Source organism: Meleagris gallopavo, chromosome 2 (genome assembly GCF_905368555.1).
Source record: "Meleagris gallopavo chromosome 2, MGAL_WU_HG_1.1, whole genome shotgun sequence".
Classification (NCBI taxonomy): Eukaryota; Metazoa; Chordata; class Aves; order Galliformes; family Phasianidae; genus Meleagris; species Meleagris gallopavo.
In genome coordinates, this window is record NC_139405.1 from 26,242,041 (window position 1) to 26,263,632 (window position 21,592).

General features: G+C 40.2%; 1 protein-coding gene across 1 annotated transcript in view; it reads left to right on the top strand.

Annotated features, from left to right (window-relative positions):
* The window catches only part of LOC109365930 (uncharacterized), an 83,417-nt gene that overhangs the window by 16,442 nt on the left and 45,383 nt on the right, over nucleotides 1-21,592 (top strand). Inside the window, exons 3-6 of the mRNA XM_085219394.1 lie at nucleotides 4,108-4,320; nucleotides 4,779-5,052; nucleotides 8,098-8,204; nucleotides 9,204-9,454. The gene's annotated coding sequence lies outside the window, so the exon portion shown is untranslated. The remainder of the gene's footprint in view (nucleotides 1-4,107; nucleotides 4,321-4,778; nucleotides 5,053-8,097; nucleotides 8,205-9,203; nucleotides 9,455-21,592) is intronic.

Genomic DNA, 21,592 nt, shown 5'->3' on the forward strand with positions numbered 1-21,592 from the left:
TACCGTGGAAATGTTTTTTTCTGCTTCTTTTTGGGATGTAGACATTCTCAATATAGGCAAAGAGAAATCAATGTTAGTTAATTGAAGGCAGTTACATGGTTGGAAGATTGAAAGCTCTTTTGCTGCTGTTTTGTTTAGTTTTTGTTTTGTTGATAACTTAGCTCAGGTTTTTTAGAAAGACAATGAATTTTACTGTCCTTTTTTCAAAGCTGAAACTGTTAAGATTGAGGACATGGTCCAAAACCCACTGAAGCCAAATGGGAATTGTTTACTCTAATTAGTACTTTAGGTCATGCTTTGGATCCACATATTCAAGACATATTTTTATGTATATGCACACACACACATACAAACAGATGCTTATCTGCTCCATGTGCAGTTTGTCAAAATTGGAATTAATCTCTGAGCAAGATAAGGATTTTTTTCCCCCAGATTTAAAGAAAAGCTGATACTAAGTTTTCAATTTTTTTTAATTTCTTTTAAATCTAATTTCTCTCAGACTTTTCTTTATTTACTTGCCAAGCTTGTCCTTTCATTTGTACATGTTCCCCTTTCCATTTTCTTCCTTTTTATTATCCATCTTAGCTACCTTCTGCATGACAAGGGTCGCGTGGGCTTTCTTCACCCAGTAGCCAGCTAATGCACCCACCTTCTCCACCCATCATGAAGTTATGGATATTTCTTTATGATGCACAGAGCTGGCTGAGAGTTAAACAACTCAAGTCTGAAAATCTTTAGGAGTTGCCAAGTTTCTCCACCCCTTGCCTTTGTTCATACATCTTTTTGCCTTGAAGCAATTTTAATAAAGACTATGTAACAACATGGTGTTGGCATAGCATGAGCAGCATTATTCCATCTGTTTCTAGGGAAAATGTAAAAACATGTGTTAGTATAACATCGAGGCTCCAATTTTCAACAGTTAAAAAATCAGCAATACTGAAGTTAAATGCTGCTTTTCAAAGCTATTTAGCAATTTTCATTGCTTTTGTTTTTTAGGAAGTCAAGTTCAGATGCCTGAGCACTCACTCTTCGAAACTAAGGCTCTGTTACTTATTTTGATTTAGGTAGCCAAAGTCCTTGCTTTCTGTCTGAAGGCAGAACTGTTATGTTAAAGAGTACTCAGTCTCTCGGTGAATGCTTGGTATTTGCAAACATTCATCTTAACTTCTATGAGAGCCTTACATTAGACAGAGGGCTTGAGGATGTTAATTTTAATACTTTGCTAGTCCTAGATTAGTATTAAAAAGAGCGTGAAAAGAAATATTCAGTGCTTTCTGGAATTCGAGCCTTACCTCTTTTTTACTTGTCTTTTTCTTTTTTTTTTTCCCCTGTGAATTATAACAATATACCAGGCTGAGTTTTTACTGAACCTCACATTTTAAACAGTGATGATAGAATATCCTGTCAGCTCAATAGTGATGATTTATGCCAAAAGTCTCGTTTTAAGAGTAATGCTGGTGCAGTCAGGAAACAAAATGATGCAGCATGTGTCTTCCTGGCATTCATACCTAGTGAGAACAGCTTTCACTGCCAGCGTTGCAAACTCAGAACAGTGTTCATAGGGAGATACTCACTGACATAGAACAGCCTTATGCATAAGGTGTAGAGCAGAGGTGTAATCCTGTACAAATCAAGCGACTGAAGAGCAAACAAGGAGAAAGCAGGTAACTGATACTACAAACAAGGAATAAGACATGAAATATGGTTGGAGACATGAAAGTCAAAGGTAGCCTTCACTGCAGTGACCATGAGATGTTGGAATAAAAGGTGGGAGAAAGGCAAAAAGCAGTACCACAACCCTGGATTTCATGCGAGCAAGCTTCAATCCCTGTGAGAATCTGCTTGGAAGAATCCTATGAGATATGGCCTGGAGAGAAGTGGGATGTGGGAAGGCTGGCTTCTCAAGAAATGTCCATCCCAAAAAGCATTGGCAGGGGGCCTTGCTCCTGGAAAAGCAAGGAGTGCCAAAATGAATTCAGACATATAAAGGAAGTATGTGATGAGGAAGCAGGGGTAGGTGACCTGGGAGCAGCAGTGTAGAGATGGGATTGTGGAGAGATAAGGCTGACCTGGAGTTGAATCTGGTGAAAGATGTGAAGGCCAACAAGAAAAGATTCTACAGGCATATAAGCAGTAAAAAGATAATAGGAGAAATATGGATTCATTGCTGAACAGGGCAGGGGAACAAATGATGTGGAGAAGACCATGGTACTCAGTGCCTTTCCTTCTTGCTCTTTCCTTTACTTGATTTTTTGGTAAAATCAGCCTCCAGGAATCCCAGGCCACTGAGAAGAGATAGAAAGAAAAAAAAAAGAAACTAGATGAAAGAAGATTAGATGGTGGTGGAAAAGAGCTAAATTGGGGAGCACTTACATTGGATATATGTACATCTGGGGGTTCTGATGGGTTACACTCAGGAATGCTGATGGTACTAAATGATGTCAATGCAATTATCTTTGAATGGTCATGATAACTGGCAGAGATTCCTGATGAATTGAGCAGAGAAAATATCTTCAACAAGGAAAATCTGAGGGACTGTCAGACAGTCAGCCTTGCCTCAGTGCCTGGGAAGGTGTTGGAAAACACTGTCCTGAGAATTTGGTTATTTCTGGACATATGAAAGACAAGAATGGGATCAGGAGTATTCAGCATGGATTTATGAAGGTGCAACAATGCTTTACTGACCTGATAGCCATCTACAATAAGATGAAGAGGTCTGGACCACATGATCTCTCTTTCAACCTCTACAATTCTGCAGCTCTGTGATTTGCTAGTCTGCTGCTTAAATAATCGAATAATCATCAGTTTACAGAACAGATACCACACAACAGGTGAGTCAGCAAGCATCACGACTCTCAAGTTTTTAACACAGAGTAGTGAATGATCCATTAACAAATCTTAGATAAAATATATAATAATTATGATTAATGATTCAAGCTACTCTTCCACAGCTTTCTTTGCACGACTGTGTACGAGCATCTATGGCCTTTAATTTGATTTCTTTGTCACTGTCCAGAAATGGTTGAATTCAAGTGACTGACCCTTTTAAAGGTATTCAAAGATATTCAAAGTAACAGTCAAACAGTTCAAGGCCTCTTTCAGGATGGTCTTTGAAGTGTTCATGTATTACATTTCACCTTAAAAATACACCTTTTTAATACATGTTGCCAAAAAGTAGTGGAGAAAGAAACTTGTTCTAAAGAAACATGATATCTATGCTAGGTATGGACACCACACTTTTCTTTGTGATAACGTTTGCTTGCAGTTACTCTATTTGATGCATGCAGTAAATTCAATATATATGGTACTGTGTACTCAGGCCCTTCAGGTAGCACAATTCTTTCGGCCGTAGGAAAACTGACTTTGGATGCCATAGAAGGCTATAGTGTGATGCAGGAAAATAACATTTTGCAGTGGCTACTGAGCTAATATGCTTGCTTGCAAATAAATCCAATCACGTGCTGAGAAACAGCTTCTTTTTCTCCTCACAGTTTCAACTGTATGACTCCACTTGTGCTTTGCAACATGGAGCCTCAGTCATCCTCTGTGAGCAGGCTAACATCCCCAGCAGCTCTGAACTGGCCATGAGACCAGTGCAGATCCAGCACACCAGCTCTTGGCAGAGTTTCCCTGTGAGGGAGGCCACAGGGGGACCTTCACATCCTCCTGACCACCAGAGCCAGCCATTCTCAAATCTGCATTTTTTTTTCATGAGGTGTGACTCATCAGAGTCATCAAGTTGTGACCTCGTAAAAATGGCTTTTCTAGAGTGATAGAAACCACAAGATCCCATTACAAGCCATTTCATTTTCTGTGACTAATGGAAGGTCAGATGTAATCAGACGAGGAAATTCTTAACTCTTTCTCAGATTCCCTTTTTCCTCTTTAGCAGAAGCAAAGCTCACCAATAAATGAAATTCAGCTCAGATGGGTATTCTTTGTATACAATGTGCCAGTACCTGGTTACACAACAGAAGACTGCCTAATGTCTGTTCAAGTTTTGTTTTTTCCTCCTGCAAAAACTATTTGCTGCTTGTAAAGTATATTTTAGCTACTCTCAAAACAGCTTTTTTGTTATTATTATTATTCACATTTATCGTTTTACAGATCATTTAAGTGAACATGGTAGTGAGGAAAGTATCAAGATTACAGACTGGATTCCTGGAGCAGATGAGTAGACCTTCATGGCCAGACAACAGAACAAACTGACCAAGTCCATGTAGCCAACTCTGCAGTCAAAACCAAAGGGCTGGGACTCAGAAGGTTTCATTTGTTAATTTAACTGCGAGTAAATAAAGAAATGCTGTTGGCCTTATTAATGTAAGTGATTCAACATAGATTGACTCTCATACCTATGCAGAGCTCTTGTAAAATGTATGTTCATTGCATGCTGAAAAATGTAGGGGCATGAGACTCGTGAGCAAGGCCTGGAAACTAAGCTTATGGCTGACAGAAGGGGCAGTGCATGAATTGACAGACAGACTAAGGAGCAGCATGTATGCTTTGATCATAAAATACTTTTTAATATATGTTGGGGTCACTTCAACCTAGGACCAGACTAAATATATATGCAAGAGTCTGTGGTATAATGGGCTCTGCATTGCTCTTAAAATTGAAGGAGGACGACTGATGGAATCAGAGATCTACACAGCCAAATTTTCACTAAGTGACTTTGAAGTCAGCATGAACATATGTAATATAACGCGAGCAATTATATACAGTATTTTTCTGCCTCTCTTCCTATATTACTTCCTCCATATTGTTATATCTATTTTCAGCACAGTGCAGGCCTGAGGGATAACGGCAGATGACTCATGGACCAGACACCAGTGACAGTGCATTACTTTGTGTCTGTTGGCCAAGTGTTATTGACTGAAATCACTGGCTCTACCTCAGTTCACTACAGCAAAGTGTCTGGTCTTGCTTGGATTTTCTTGAGAAATGACCTTCATTGTTCTTATCCACATTCTCACTTTATACAATCTTGTGTATGTGCCAAAGTCACCTCCCCTGCAAGGGCGGACAGATTTAGGGATGCTCAAAATGGCACAGGTAAGTGGGGTGAATTTTATTTTTTGAGTTCTTTATTTGTCTTTGTTAAGAAAGCTTCTAAAAAAGGCTTATAATTGCAGGTGAGGAGATAACTGTTAGCAACAAACGAGCATCTGTGCAGTTCCTCCCAGCCACAGTCTGGGGGAGTTTAGGAAGCTGTGTAACCACAGGGATATTTCTTTCCCAGCTCAAGTAGCTGATGTGCCTTTATAGGACTCATTTTCTGTAATTTTGCCAAAAGCTGTTTTAAAATCTTTACACGTGGCATGGACAAAAAGAAGAGAGGCTTTTAATACAGATGCCTGAACCCTACAGGTGTTGAATCAGGATAACGTGATAACATACATAGAATGTGATGTGGACTTCCTGCTGGACACTTGATATTGTGCCTGGCCTCTAGGTCACAAGGAGATGTCCTCACCTGGCAGCACTGTCCTAGGCCTGAGAACCAACTTCCCTTTCCAAGCCTGGTGGTACAGCCAGCTGGGGTCACCCAACTGGTGAGGGCTTGCAGGTAGGGTAGTGAGAGGTATGGTAGTATGATTAGCTTGTGGCTGGACTTGATGATCTTGAAGAATACCTTCCAACCTGAGCAATTCTGTGATTCTATGATCACTCTGTATGGATTCTTGCCTAGGATTTTATACCAGCGTAGGCTATGCCGTCTCCAAGGACACGTTATGAAAGTCAGAAGATCATTCTCAAGTATTCATATCTTTAAATGAGCAAAAGTAAACAAAAAGAGCATTATCGGGGGACTGAGCTGAGTCTTGGAGGTCCAGCTCAGTCATGCTAAGAATCTATGTACCTGTCATTTTGCTTTAGTTTCATCAAATAAGGAAATGTGATGAAAACCAAGGAAATGAGCTGAAGTGACCCCTTGCTGGATTAATTGGACACAATGACAGATTAGAGACCCTGGTGGGCTCCCCTGCCTAGAACAATATACAGCTGATGTGTGTGATAAAACAAACAAATGCTTCCATCCTATAGATTTTACTGGAGTTCAGATGTTTCCTGCCTGTGACAAGTGATAAGAACAGATTTTTTAGGTTTCTCATTATAAAATCTTTCATAATGACATCTTCCATACAGTCATCAGTAGCAGTAAAATATGTATCTCTTAGAAGCCCTAGAGACAAGCATACGAGTATTTTGATAAAATGATGACTAACTCCATTCCCTTCTCTGCGTGTTGTTATTGATCCCTTTAAAGGCTCTCATTTAATGACTTCCTTTCTGCAGTACGGGGGATCGCTGACTGGGCATTCCTTAGTAGTTTGGGTCTAGAGGCTATTTGGCTAAAGATGAATGGAGTTATATTTTCATTGGCTTGCTTCTGTTGTTTCGTGTTCCACTGCCTAAGAGTTTTTTAAAGAAAATCATCAAAGTGAATAATCTGTTCCATACTACAATTATAAATCCTGAGGAGAAAAGTGGGCTACATCATTTTATGTACAAATTGAAAAACCTTAATCTGTGGACACCAGAAGATATATCAAACTGTGCTAGAGGTAGAATTAATCCATTCAAACCCAAGCATAAAAAGGGGACTTCAGGTTTTTGTGAAACAGGGCTCAGATACTGCAGTTGGCTTTCTGCCAGGCTTTAGGCCACGTAGAAACTAACTTTTGCACAAAGTCTGTGCAACATATTGTGCAGTGAACCCTATATTAAAGTATCTATTCAAAATCCTGGTGCAAATATGGAGTGTTTGAAGGCCTAAAGTAATTGACATCCTGTCAGGAGCAAACATGGTGACAGTGTTAACACAAAGAATGTGAATTGGATCTTTTCCTGGGACACTGATTTATAGGGTTGAGCTGGAACAGCAGTAAAAGTGACTTTAAAATGATCTCACAGTAATGGAAGACTATGTGTTGGAATAAAGAGTATGCATAGCTTCTTGCACAATCATCTTGGAGAAATGAAACACATTTGGAGACTACCTTAAACTATTATGTCCAAAAATCTTACCTTGCCTTGATCTTTTCAAACTCATTATTAATGCAAAAATGTGGGGAAAAAAGCTCATTATGATTCTGAATATTAATTTTTTACCTTGGCCTTTCAGCTCATGCGGGAAAATTGTATATGACTCTAAGGAATACTGCAATAAAAAACACAGCACAAGTCCAGAGTGAATACATCCATGAGACAGTGATGATGAGTTGCTTTTAGATTGGCATTAATCAGCTGCTCTGTGACAAGGTGGTTTGAGAGATGTTTGCTTCAGATCCTGAGGCCTTATCACTTCTTACTGATGTGAAAGTCAGTCCATGGTCCCTATTAAAGCTACGGAGCAGATCCCTGAGTCCGTTATGGCTTTGCGGTTCCCGAAGGACTCTTCCTCCAAAGCACAAACCCTGGGGACCAAATATTACATCTGGCTTGGTACTCAGCCTCCTGTTGAGTGTTTGTCTCATGTAAAGAGGCAAGGCCACTGAGATGCTTGGTGTCACTGTGCGTGAGACTGTTATCCTAGACATAAACACCAAACATGGGTGAGCTAAAGCTGTTCTAAACATACAAAGACCTAAACTATTGCAGACTGTGGGTGTGCTCTGTCCATCTGTGGCTTGGCAGAACATATCACTCACCACCACCTGAAGCTGACGCAATGCAGGTGCTCCTTGGAAGGACTAGCACATATGAGATCTTTGTTACTCCCTGCAAACACCCGTCGAACACCATGCACAGCAAACTGGACAGTTTATTTTTTTGTTCTTGTGAAGTGCAAAGGAGAACAGACATAGAAACATATATGAGAAAGATATTTTTCATTCTAGGTGGGCAGGTGTTAGGCAAGAGCTATAAAGTTGCTGTTTATTGGGAAATGTGCATGCTGTGTATTTAAGTGGATGTTGGAAATGATAAAATCATGCTCTTCTCCTCTTCTTAAAAAATGTGGATAACATACTTAGCTGCAGAAATTATAGCACAGATTGGGTGCAATGGGGCATTGGCAGCATACTTTTGTACTGAGCCCCACTACTTCAGTTGCATTGGAAAAACTGAGAGCTTACTTATTTTCTCTTTTTGCAGAGAAGGTGTTTGGTTTGATCTCCTGCTTTTGCTTAACTGGCTAGCAAGAATTCAGAGTGAGCAAGTCAGCTCAGGAATGAGAAGGACCTGAAGAGATCAAAGTAACAGTAAGTGTCACAAAATTATTTTTCTTAGTATGTAAGAACAGCAAACGCCCCATTTTGTAACCTGGAGGAAGTGGGCTTCAGGCTGTGTTTCTCCAGACAGAAACAGGTACATCCTTTGGGGTTGATGTAAATTTGTACATGGGAACAATGCAGACTTTTTTTCCCACTCTTCACTTTATCTCATGTGGAAGATGTGGCTCTGAGAGTTACACTGGAGTGCAATTGGTTTAGCAGTGTATGAGGATGTGATCTCTGATGTAAGTCATTTAAACAGGTGCCATGTCGTATTAATTGCAAACAAAGGGCTTGCTGAACCGCCTATCTGGTTGCATTAGTCAAAGTTAATGAATTATTTATTTATTAAGACATGTCCTCCGGCATCTGCACATTCTGCTGGAAATTGTTCAGATGGCAGCTCAGGCTCTTCAGCTGTAGCTTACATCTGGCTATGAAACACACCACTGGCATCTCCGCTGGGGGAAGGAGGCGTAGGGAAGGGTACTGGAACACGTTTCCTGTACTGTTAGTTTTCTAACCCTTATAATTTCTTCCTGTGTCCGACTGTGACACTCTCCTCTTATCTCCCCAGCAGCACCTGGAGCTTTGCTTCCCTCCAGTCAACAGCTGGAAGCTTATTACCTTTGAGTCTTACCCAGTGTCACCTGACTACATCATACATTATTCCTCTGATTTGCTCTGTGCTGTTTTTGCATTTCTGTTAGTTGATTCATCATTTTAATGTTAAGCAAGCTCTTAAATCTTGAGCTTCAGGTTGTAACTAATGAATTTGTAATGAGATAAATCACAGATTATTCTTTAAAACTTACATTTTTCAAGGTTTGTTTACTACTGATATTAAGAAAATGCAGACATCTTTACAGTTATATCTCTTTTTATAAAGCCTCTGCTCTGTATTGTTTATGTTTGTTTTCTTTGGTGTTCAGCAGGTTCACAGACAGCTCTTGCTGTTTTGCATTCTTTGCTGCCTCTGTAAAACAGGTCCTAGAGAGCATCCAAAGGAGGGCTATGAAGATGGCGAAGGTTCTGGAGGGTGTTTTCTGACTCAGAGTATTCTGTGACTCTAAAAGAGGGGCAGTGGCCAGCAAGAATGGAATCATCACAAAGGGGAGAATTTGCACTTAGTGGTGCACTCAGGGTGCTTGGTGCACTTATCACACTTCCCTGTGTCATACTGCTTTCTCCTCTGCCTCTGCTTTTCCACATGAGAACTCTGCTACGTGAAGGCCAAGGTAAGAGGAGGTTATTGAACAAATAAGGTGTGGTGCTGAGTTTTCCTGAGGAGGTGGGCAAAACGTATGGCATGGAGCAGAAGGGGCTAAGGGCAGTGGGGCTTCTGCCCTGAAGAACAGGGAACTCCTAAAGCTGTCAGTCCTACAACAAGAAGTGGTCAGGGGAAGCAGATTTGGGCCAAGGGCTTTCACAAAATGTGCCCAAACTAAAAGTGTCTGAGAAGCACCAGCAGTTTGTTGTGAAGCTGACAAAAGCCCCAGGCATGTAGCGCTAGGCAGGACAAAGCAATGCCTGAGGTCTCTGTGTCCATCACAAGTAGCACTCGTAATACCATGTTTGACCAGGGATACTGTGTTTGCCAAAGTCTTCAGGAGCTTACTGCACGCTCTGCCTGGGGCAGAGAGAGAGGGCAAGCCTTTATAAAGTGATCTCAGAGGTGCTTCCAAGAAGGATGTCCTGCCTCTGGATGTATTTTAAGCCATGTTTGAAAGCAGAAAAACTATTGCAGCTTTTAATGGTTTCTGTAATTTGGTCTGGGCCTTGGTAGTGAGACTTGGGCTGTGAGAGCCAATCCTGAACTCTGAGAATCTCTGCTGTTTTGCTCCACAGACTTTACAGAATGATGAGTGCCAAAACCAGGTTTTGTCACCACAGCAGGAAGGTTTGCATCTCCTGTATTCACAGGTGTCCCCTGGGTATGAGAGCATCTTGAGCATGGCCCATCCTCACTGTGTCTCCTGAGCTGTCTTGTTGTTGAGATGGTTGCATGAACCAGCTAGGGAGTTAAATCATAGAACCATAAAATCACCAAGGTTGGAAAAGACCTCCAAGATCATCCAGTCCTGACATCCACCTACCACCAATATCCCCTCACTAAACCGTGTCCCTTAGTAAAACATCTAAACATTTCTTAAATGTTTCGTTATCATTTTGATACTTGTGCTAATCTCCCATGGATTCATGGCTGAAGACATCACAAAAGAAAACAAACCTCCTCCAAACAGTTGTGTGTGTATAAATCACCTACATATGTTTCTTGTTCCTTGCTATGCATGGGTTTCTTTTTAATATAATTCTTGGCACGACGGAAACCATGTTGATGACATTATTAGCATTGTTGGCTTGGAATGTTTTTAATAACATTGAGTTTGTTGGTACAAAGCGTGAATTAGTTGTCAGTTTTTGAGAAGTCAGAATGTAATTGCTGATCAAACATTTAAAATATGATTTGTATTAGCGATGGTTTTCCCTATAAATTCTTTCTTATGGCCATTAGGCAAGAAGCCAGAAACTGACAGTGTGGCAGCTCTGCTCAGCAGTCACAGTTTGGAGTGCAGCTCCAGGCTTCTATTCCTGACTGAGTTTCTCATGTTTTTCAGAGGGCTTTTTTCTCTCTTTTTTTTTTTTTTTTTTTTTTGCCTTTCTTTTTTGGCAAGAAAAACTGAAAATAAGTTTAGACCAACCTGAAATACATCTTTCTCCCATTCTGCCTTTTCAGGACTGCTGTCAGGCTGACAGATCAGTTACTGCACAGCTCTCTCTATTACACTCTATATAAATCTGTGTTTTCTCCCAGACTGTTCTCCATCACCCTGCCTTCTTTCATAGCCATCACAAAACAGGTGTGGAAGCAAAGTACTTTTTGCAGACTCTACAAAAAGTGGACTTCACCTGTAAAACCACAAAATTAGTGAGAGTAAGCCAAAGCAGATTTTTTTTTTTTTTTACTGAGTTCAGATCCAAATATAATGTTTTAACAGATTAATCTACTCTTCCTTCCTGTTGGTGTTGAGATTATCATTCTGTGAGTATTGTTCCTCTCTTCCTCTGACCTGCACATACCTCTTTTGACAATATAGTGTGCAAACCAATTATTCAGGCTCCACTGAAGTGCTGTTCATCTAACAGATAGGAAATTCTTGTCAGAGGAAGAGGAGGAGAAAGAGATTTCTGTGGAAAGAAACACCAGTGCTACACAGGAGCCCACTAGTGATGGGGAGCAAAGAACAATGATGCTTCCCATTGCATCAGCACCCCAACAATAGAACTTTCCTTCTACAGCTGTTGAGAAGTAAAACGCTAATCCAGTATTAATGATGTCAGATTATTTTAGAATAGTTCAAGATAGGTATTCCCAGGCAGCAGACTAAATGGGTCATTTGGCTATACTGTTATGGCAGATCGAAGCTTCATCACTCTCCTTGTTCGGTATCTTCTGCTAACTCTTAAAATGTGAAGCTGGTTTGTTCCAGTGGCTGACAAAGGAGCCTGGCTTCTTGGCCCATAAACTCCCACCTCTGTGCTAAACTCCTCAGCAGGTTCCCAGAAGGCAAGCACCAGAGCTGGTTGAACTTGCATGACCAACTGAGCTCTTCAGAGCAAATTCCTTTCTCCTTTTGCTGGCTACATATTTCTCTGAGCTCATTTCTTTGCCTACCCTGTCATCATCTGGAGTTTGCCTTCAAGATAATACCATCAGTTAATATTTGCACCATGTTTGAAAAGTCTGAAGTACCAATTCAGAAAATTAATTGTATTTTTTTGTGTGTGTTCCTCCTGACACTCTTTCCGAATCCTGGCATGCCAGTTTCCCTCTGTAGCCTGTTGTCTTGCGTCCCAAAAAATCGTACCTGTTCTCAGCTTCATCCACACCTGTTTAACTTCTGTGCTGCTGCAAATATGGTGTGAAACTGGTTGGTTATATGCTCTTAGTTGCTTCATATTATAATAGCAATATTGGCTTCACATGTGCTTGTAAGACCTCTCAAGAGTATCAAAGAGAGAACTTGCTGAATGCAGATGAAGTTTTGGGAGTTTTGGGATTTGTGCTACAGTCTTCTATTGAGCATGTTTAGATTACTAAAGAAGAATTTTTTGGGTTGTGTAGCTTCTTTTTACTCCTCTTCACCCCCTCCCCCTGCCTCCTCAAATACTTAAGATTTAGGCGAAATCTTTATGGAAATTCTAACTCTTTAGATATAAAAGCCACAATAGTAACAAATATCAGGTCTGTGTTCCATGGTGTGTAGCTCAGCTTGCTCGTGCAAAGATGTTATAGACATCAAATCTCAAACAATAGCTTCTACTTTGGAAATAGACCAAAAATTTTGCTCAAAATATTCAAAGATCTTTTGGCCCTACAGAGCCACTGGGGTAAATTAAGAACAAATGTTTACAGCTTGGAAAAAGGAATATGATAAAAGGAGGGCAGAGAGCAGGAGTGTTGACTACCAGGGTCCATGATATGAAAGAAACTAGTTACGATGCTGCTTATTCTGGAGTGTGTGCAAACATCCAACGGTAACAACCTAGCTAGGGCAGAAAGGCAAAAACCCTTTTCTGTGGTAGTCTTGTTTCCTGAGGGACAGATCATTTTCCAGCTGAAATGAGTTCAAGTAAACTGCTCTTGTGATATCAGAGGTGGACACAAATGAGCCTGGTTGCAGTGGAAAGAGCAGTTTTTCTTTTCTGAGTTCATTGCAGCTGGCTTTGGTGACACTCCAAGTTAAGTGGGAAGAGCCAGTGGAGCATGGCATGGCATTACTTGTTTTCCTCATCTCTTAATTTTCCAGGCTGATAAACATGGTAGAGGAAATGCACACACGCAATTAATATTAAAGTATGTGGATGGAACTGCTTAGCTACAGGATTTCCCTGCAACCATGAGAGCTCAGTTTAACCAGAAAACCTCAAGGCAGCCTCCATGTTGGTCCTTGTATCATTACAGGTGTTCCATGGAGAATGCTTCCCTCTGGAGCTGGTGTGTCCTGGGCTGATCTGTCTCCAAAACTCAGGTCAAACACTTATTCACCAGCACAGCTCTCAGCCAGCTGTGCATACACCTTAGGGTACTCTTGTTGTGTTCAATGGCCTGCTCTTATTCTGCCTTTGCTCTTCTTCCACATTGAACCTTTATTTTGTCTCACCATCATGTCTAAATTCTCTGCAAGATATCAACAATCCCTTCCTCATCCTTCATGCTCAGACCCTGATTACTTTCACTTTATTCCCTCACAAAGGAAATAGAGGAAAAAAAGTCTCATGAAGCACTGAGAATAACTGCAAAAGTTATCCTGGCTATGAGCTCACCGGTTTTCAGAAAATAATGATGATTCAAAATATGGTGCTTGGATAGATCTGGGGTTGCATAATGAGTGTCTTTGACTTTAGTTCAGATGGTTTACTCTGCTCTTGGGTCCTGCTTTTCCATTCCCTAACAACTCCTACCTCTGACTTTACTCTTGACATTTCCTGTTTCACCCTTGTTTGCTTGCTGAGTTGCTTTGGTTGGGGAGAGGACCTATTTTTACCAGCACCACAGGACAAGTTGTTTTTTTTTTTTTTTTTCCAGGAGATCAGCCAGTTGTGGCTGAAATTTCTTCACCACTGTTGTTCTGAGCTAAATAAATAAATAAATAAATAAATAACCATCAGAATCAGTAAACACCCACCTGATGTATTGCACTTCAGTAAAGTTGTCTGTGGTCTGAGCTGAGATTCAGCCCACTCCTATTTCTCCCCTTCGTGGCACTCTTCATGGATGACAGCCCAGGTGTACTCCAGACTCTTACTATCCGGATCCTTGTGCCCTGCTTATCCTGCTCATACCGTGGGACCACAGTCACACAGAAATTCAAACTCTGATGGACATTTTGAGATGATTCCTGCTAGAGGACAAAAGCTTATCAAAGGTATTCATTTTGGGTCAGAGATCTTTTTCCCCACTAATTGCTGTTTTGAACCAGAAGTGCCTCTGGCATAGAGAGTGATAGAAACAGCAAGAAAATGTACTGTACAATCAGAAAGAAATGGAAAAACAGATTAGACTATTCTTAAAATTAAAAGACTGACCAAAACATCTCTATGAGCCATGAGAGCACTAATGAGTCATATGACAGGATGGGCTAAGGAGTAATACAAAGAAGCTTCTTGTTTCAATCCCCTGCTTGCGCCAGAATGTTGACTCCTCACTACTGATGTTTCTTTTCTCTCATCAGCGGGCTACTATCTGCCATTTTGGATGAGATGATTCCTTTTGGAGAAAAAAATATGAAAAGGAAAGGAGAACCCCTGCCTTGATATTCATCAGGTCAACAGGAATAGCATTCAAAAAGTTCTGATATTGTGAAACTGGATTGTCTTTGCTTCCAACTTTGGCTGATTATTCTGAAATTTGATTCAGCAGCACCTTTGAGTTTTCTTCTTCCTTTCCCATTTCATATTAGCAAATTAACTATTTTACTTTGAGAAAAAGCTTATATTTCACAGGTGACTTCATCTTCGGCAAACAGGTTTTTGCCACATCTTTCTGAGGAAACAGTCTTGCATTACTTAGAATCAGAAGTTTACCAAAACAATTCTAGTTTAAATCAAATTGTAGCAAAAATGCTCTTGTGACCTGAAAATTCAGTGCTGCCATGGGTGGACCAGCTTTAGCTAAGGCGGAGGACTGGAAACTGGGAGAAAATGTGCCAAAGAATGAGTCATGGCAGAGTTCTGGCATCTACAGTCATGGTTGTCAAGGACCTGAGTCCTGGAAAAGGAAGGCCTACTTTTGTTGAGCAGCCTTGGGAAAAGATACACAACAGCAACCATGCTTCTGCTGGAGCTGGGGGCTTTTGTCAGAAATCACATAGATCCTTGGCTGTGAGCTCTCTTGCAAGTGGGCAAGTTGTTCCACAAACATTTTGTGGTGTGCTGAAATGTATTTGTGACTTTCATTAATATGTTCAGCAATTAATTCAGTGCATCTGCAAGGTAAATTAGATGTCTTCTTCCATCATCTAGCATTACGGGAAGCTGTTTTGCTGACACAATGCAGGGAATGGAAATGTGTCTGCGAGTTTGAGGGCCCAGACTACACTCTGATCAGCGGTGCTGCGACTGACATGCTGTTGTATGGTGTGGGGGGAGATGAATGATAACTATGTTTGGGCAAATTGTTTCCATGGTTTGAGTGCGAAAAACAGATTGTTGCTGGTCCAGATTTTTAATTCAAAAGTTCTCTGCGGGTTTAGACGAAAGGCGTGTTGATGGATATTCAAGTTTGGTGAGCATTTGCATGGGAAAGCAGTGTTTTATGGTCACCCAGGCCCACTGGGCTCACCTTGTAAAGCAGCTTACAAGTAATTTGTAAGTTTTGGGGTGGTTTCAATCACTCTTTAATAGCACATATATATTTTTTTACGTTACGGTTTAATGACATGTACAGCAATAGTCCAAGACATGGCTTGAATGCTATTAGGGTCATACCCGAATGTTGCCAGTGTCAGATCAGAAGTCTGAGCCAAGCAAAGAGAGACAGTTTTTCCTTCCTTCCTCCTCCTATTTTTCACTCTTTTCCTCATAAATGTGACTAAAAATAATGTGCCCTGCTTGCCTCATTTGCTAAGTAAAACATGTATACCTGCTTGTTAAACTGTAATTTTAGCTTCACTTTGATTGATAGCTCAAGTAGGAAAGGTTTGAATTTTCATCTTGTGCAGGCACATTCAAATTAGGTGGCAAGTCTGTTGGATGTATTGTTTTTGTACAGACTGGAGCTTCCCAAATGACTGAAAAAAGTTTGAATGAACTTAATGAATTTTAATTTCTTTATTTCCCTCTCTTTTTCTTTTTTAGCTGGTACTTTAACAAGGTCAATAAAGTACTTGATGTGTTGGAATGGTGAGTGCATACCTCCTGAGTGAAGTGCAGCCAAAGCTGCAGCTGCAGCTCTTTCTACATGCTGTTCATTGGCTTGGGGGCTGCTAGGGCTGCCGGTAGGACAGCTCGACTGCTGGCTTGGGCTCGTGATTTTTGTAGGTGGCTGCATGTGAGGGAGGTGCTGAGGTGGAGTGGCTAGAGAAATGCTACCACTAAATCACCATAGGGTGATATGGGACCCCTAAAAATATAATCGTCTTAGTGTTTTGTCCAATTGTATGTTCTGGAGCTTCATGTTAATACTTGAAGTAAAGACTGGTTTTTGTTGTGGTTTGGTTTTCTGTTTTTCATGTCTTCATGCCTATTTGCAGCTGGTAAATTAAGAGCTCTGCATGTCCCCTAGCCTTGTAGGGGCTGGATGCACAGCCAACCACATGCTACGTGGAACTAGTGATCTTTTCCAGCCTTGATAATTCTGTGTTTCTGTGCACTACTGCCTCTTGTGAGCCGGCACACTGGGCAGGGAAGGTACCTGTGTGACTTTGAATGCGTCCAGTGATGTACCAATGCCTCTGAGACTAATGGTGATTATTCTGTGTAGAAATGGCAAGGATGAGTTTTTGGAAGAGTGTACCTGCAGCTGAATTCAGCCTGGTGTGGGAGGCTGTTTCAGTCTGAACTCCTTCTTTGTAGGAAGACTAGGAAAAAGGAGAGAGAGGAAAGACAGAAGACAAGTAATCCAAATTGAGTCCGAAGCCATTACTTGCTTACTGGTACTTCTAAAAAACTAATTTGGAGCAACACCAGCAGGATTAAAACAGCCCTGCTGGACCAGACCAATGCCCTGTAGGTGGCTGAGTCAAGCAATAAATGTTTACAGAATGTGTACAGCCTTTCATGGTCCAGTGAACAATGGATCCACACTCCATCAACACATTTCATCTCTTGAATTCCATGTTAATTTTCTTGCAAATCACAGCATTTTCTGACAACAAGTACCAGGACTAATCCCACTCTCCATATCAGGTAGTTGCACATTTAATGGTTCATTGTAAGGAAAATTACTTTCTTTGGCTTTTTTTTAGACTTGCAGGCAGACAATGTTACTTGACACTCAGTGTCAAGTAGCAAAATGAATTTGTTGTAAAGGTTTTAGATAAACCAGCTTCTCCATTGGATGCAGATTTCCACCCAGCTCTGTTGATGAGAAATCTTAATCTACTTCAGATAAAATTAGCTGGGAGATTATAACCTCTTGTTAGCAACGTGGGTAGTAATATCTTCAGATGGTAAAACCAGATTTGGAAGAGAACATCTGCCCAAGCCTCAGGCTGTGAAAGCCAGCTTAAAGTGAAGTAAATTTTGAATGACTGTCACTGAACTTGTGCAGTGGAACCTGAGGGAGTATCTCTGTGTTGGAAAAACCTGATTTGTTGTATCTTGTTTTGGATTTGCTTGGGCTTTGCCCTCTTTGGGTATAATTCTGTTTTGTGTGAAAAATCTTCAGTCTCTCTGGGTACACAGTTGATATCTCCTTGTGTCTTTAGATGCAACAGTCACGCAAGTAACTAAATCCTGATAATAAGTGGGTGAAATCACAAGTTGGTTTGCTTCCCTTCCTCTTTTTCCTTGTAATCAGAAGATGAAGTCACTTCAGAAATGCAGAGGAGGCTGTGCTACCATTAGCATGCCATGCCTGTGGTAAGCACACATTTTAAATCACAGTTCTAGAGCCTGTTTATGCAGACAGATGTCATGTGTTTAAAAATAATGAGTTTATTCAGAAAGAAAAATTCCCCCAAAAGTGATTAATTAATGGAGACTCATTCTCAGTGTAATAGCCAGCTAGAATTATTTCAGGCATTCTTTTGAAGTCAATTACCTGTTGGAAAATCTGCTCTCTACACCAAGTTAGTCCAAGTTCCATAGCTAGAAATAATGAAGCACTGGTATATAGCCAGAAACAGTAAATTTTTCATAACTGCTTGTCCATTTCATTGTAATACATCATAAGATTCTGAGACAGCAATCTGGTTTTTGAAGTTTAAAGTTAAAATAGAGACAAGGCAAACAGTGGCTTTTCTGACCAGTGATGTAGAGGTGTCATCTGATTTTTGTTAAAAAAAAGACCTGGGATCCAATAATTTCAAGATAATTTACATAGTAAAATAGTCTGCTTTTTCAAATGCATATACGGATTTGTGAAAAGTGAGTGACAATCCATAGGTGTGACTTGTGACTTGATATTGCAGATGCTGACTCTTCAGCACATTACCTCAGACTGCATTTATTGTGAAAGGGAATAGCTGTATCCCAGAGCATTCTAACAGAATTGTAATTGCTGCCATTCAAGATTGTCACTGCAGTTAGAGACAGGTAGATGCTGTGTGGCTCTGCCACAAAAGCCTCTGTCATGGTTCTTTCCTGGTCCTTCAACTCGTACCAACGTGCAGGCCCATGTAAATCATTGCCACAGTGGACTGCCCTGCTGGGCTGGGGCTGCAGCCCATCTTCCCCCCCAGTGCAGCTTGCTCTTTACTCCCTATTTTCAGAGTTTCATAATGGAGTTATAAAAACACATTTCACAGTGAAACTGGGCAAAGTGACAGCTGAAAAATTATTTTTCCCTAGTAATTTTAAATGCATCAACTCAGTCAGTATTAAGATATTCTAAGAAACAGAAGATGAGAGAATAACAGTATTTTAAAAGTGTGATGTCTCAGGTTGATCCTGATGGGAAGATGTCATTTGTCTTTTGATCATAAAAAGATCTGAGATCCAATGATTTCAAAACATTAATGAAATGCTACATAAGCATCAAATGAATATATTGACTGGGGCTGGGACTGCTCTTTTCCTGTAGTTTCATAACATGTCTTGTCTAGTGAAAGAAACAATATCTAATTGCAGATATTTATGCAGCTGATGGACTAGAAATGCTTTGGTGGGATTGTTCTTGTCTCTGCAGTAAATTGAATGCATTTTGTAAAATTTTCTAATTATGTGTTCTCTCAAGGATCTGTTCTGATCTTCAGGATAAGTACTACAACTAAATGCTGTAGCAGAAAAAGAGGTATTTTTTCTTTTTTCTTTTTTTTCCCGTTTTGGTTTACACAAACTTTACCATGCAGTATTGTGGTTCACCTTTCCACTTACAAAGGTAAAATCCATGTCAGCTGCATAGGAACTTTCAATTGTTTGGAAGGGATTTCTTTGGCTTGCATCATGAGTTAATTTGAAAGACGTTCTAAATATTAAGTGACTTATTGTGTTGTTTTGTTTTTTCTTTTTTCAAATATACCAACATAATTGTTTTTGGAGCAGAGGCATCCTGCAGTTGTATAACACCAAGTAAAGACTCTCTCTGAGTGTGTGTTTCTGTGGTTAGGGAAAATGAGGTGAAAAGGTGCCAGAGAGGAGGAAGTGGCTGAGGGACGCTTGTAGTTTGAAAAAGCAAGAAGTGGGATCCCATGGAGTCCAGGCTGCCGGTGAGGCAGCACAGGGAAGAAATAGAAGCTGAGGGACCATTGTAAATATTTAGTGTCTTCAGAGGACCAAACTTTTCAATTCTAGGGGAAGCACATAGTCATTTCCTTCTTTTCTATGGAATTACTCCTATGTCCCTTCTTTTCTATGGAATTACTCCTATTTCATGCATTTTCTAAGATCAGAACGCAACCCTGAGAAGCAAAGAGGTTTGTTTTGAGGTATATTTAGCTTGTGTGAAAAATCTGTGTAATTTTTTTCATTCTCTGGTTGTGCCTGCAAAACTGGATAACTCACACTGTTGTGAGGCACAGGAGTGTTTATTGGTATTCTGAGGGGGGGAATCGAAACAATCATATATTTTAGAGAAAACATGCTTAATGAACCCACACACACTGATTTTGCCCCCAGTAGAGATCCTTTGCAACAAAATGGGTCGTTATATCATGCAAAGATAACTGAAAACCATAAAATGTATTTTTTTTGCAGTTTGTGTCAAATGAGACAATGACAAGCGTCTTTTATGGTGCTCCATTTTATTGTTTTCTTGACTTGTACCTGATAAGAAAGGAAAGACTTGGGAAACAGCAGAGAGCTCCCTCTGTTTCATCCACCCAATTTTTTGTTACTGTTTGAAAGTAATTTTCTCAGACAGATGTTATTTGTTGGCAGCCATAATGTTCTTAAGAAATATACAATGAAGAACAGCAGTGAAAAAAGACTACGGAATACACTTGAAAATATACTGTGTTATTTTTAACTGCTTTTCCAAAAGGACTATGTTTTTAATATAATCTGCTTTGCTGAAGCATCTCTTAGATGAGAACTTCAAAATGTGGTAGACAAATTGTTTCAACATGTCTGTGGGATAGGTAAGTCCTATTAACTCCATTTTACAGAGGAGAAATCCGAACATCAGAGAGCTGAGAGCACTGTTTTCCAGCTTTGTTGTTACTAAATGACTGTCAGAACTAAGTATTGTATTAAATTTCACCCCCTAAGTCCAATTTAGTCCTCTGCCTTTCCAGTGGGAGGTTTATTAGAACTTCAACTTTTCCATTTGCAGGTTATAAAATGAGCAAAGGCAGGGATGAGTGTGAGATACGGCCAGTCAGTCTTGAAATGAACAGCATGTCTCTGAAGTTAATAATAAGCCCCTAAATTAAAGTGTGTCATAAATATGTCAGACTGGATGTAGCCTTCTCAAAGTTCCTCAACTTGAAACTGTTTAACCTACCAGCATACCTCTTTTCTAAGTTCACAAAATGAGGGCAAATTCCCCAGTAACTGATGACCTTAATATTATTAGTCTTCTGGTGTTGTTTTTTTTTTTGTTGTTGTTGTGTTGTTACTGTTTCAAAAGAATTTTAATCACATGTATGCTATAGGTATTGATTACTGGGGATGTGTGGTCAGCAATGTTGCTTCATCCAGTCTATCAGAAACTTCAAAAGTACAGAAATCTAATAAGAAAGTTAAGTTCATGATCACTGGATCTTTGTCTTTGTATAAAATCAGCTATATTAGTAATTATTGTCTTTGCCCACGCTTCACTTTTCTGCACAGATAAACAGAGAAGCTGAGTGTCAGGACATGGCAGCTTTGAATGTCTGCTCTCCGGTATTGGATTTCTAAAATCAAAACTCAATGGGTAGCAAGTTACTGGGAGGTGTTGCCATTTCTTTAGACGTTCATAGAATCATAGAATCGCTGAGGTTGGAAAAGACCTCCAAGGTCATGTAGTCCAGCAGTCCACCTACCACCAATATTTCCCTACTAAACCATGTCCCTTAGTACAACATTTAAATGTTTCTTGAGCTTCTGAGGAGACAAATGAAAGAATAATTTGGTTTTGAATGTCTAACATGTTTTATGACTACATCTCTCTAGCAGCTTTTTTGAAGCTGTGTAGCTCATTTCAAATTACATTATTGCAAAGGCACCAGAAACATGAAGGTGAGCCATTAGCTCGTTAGTACCACCAGGAGAAGGTAAAAGAATTAGCA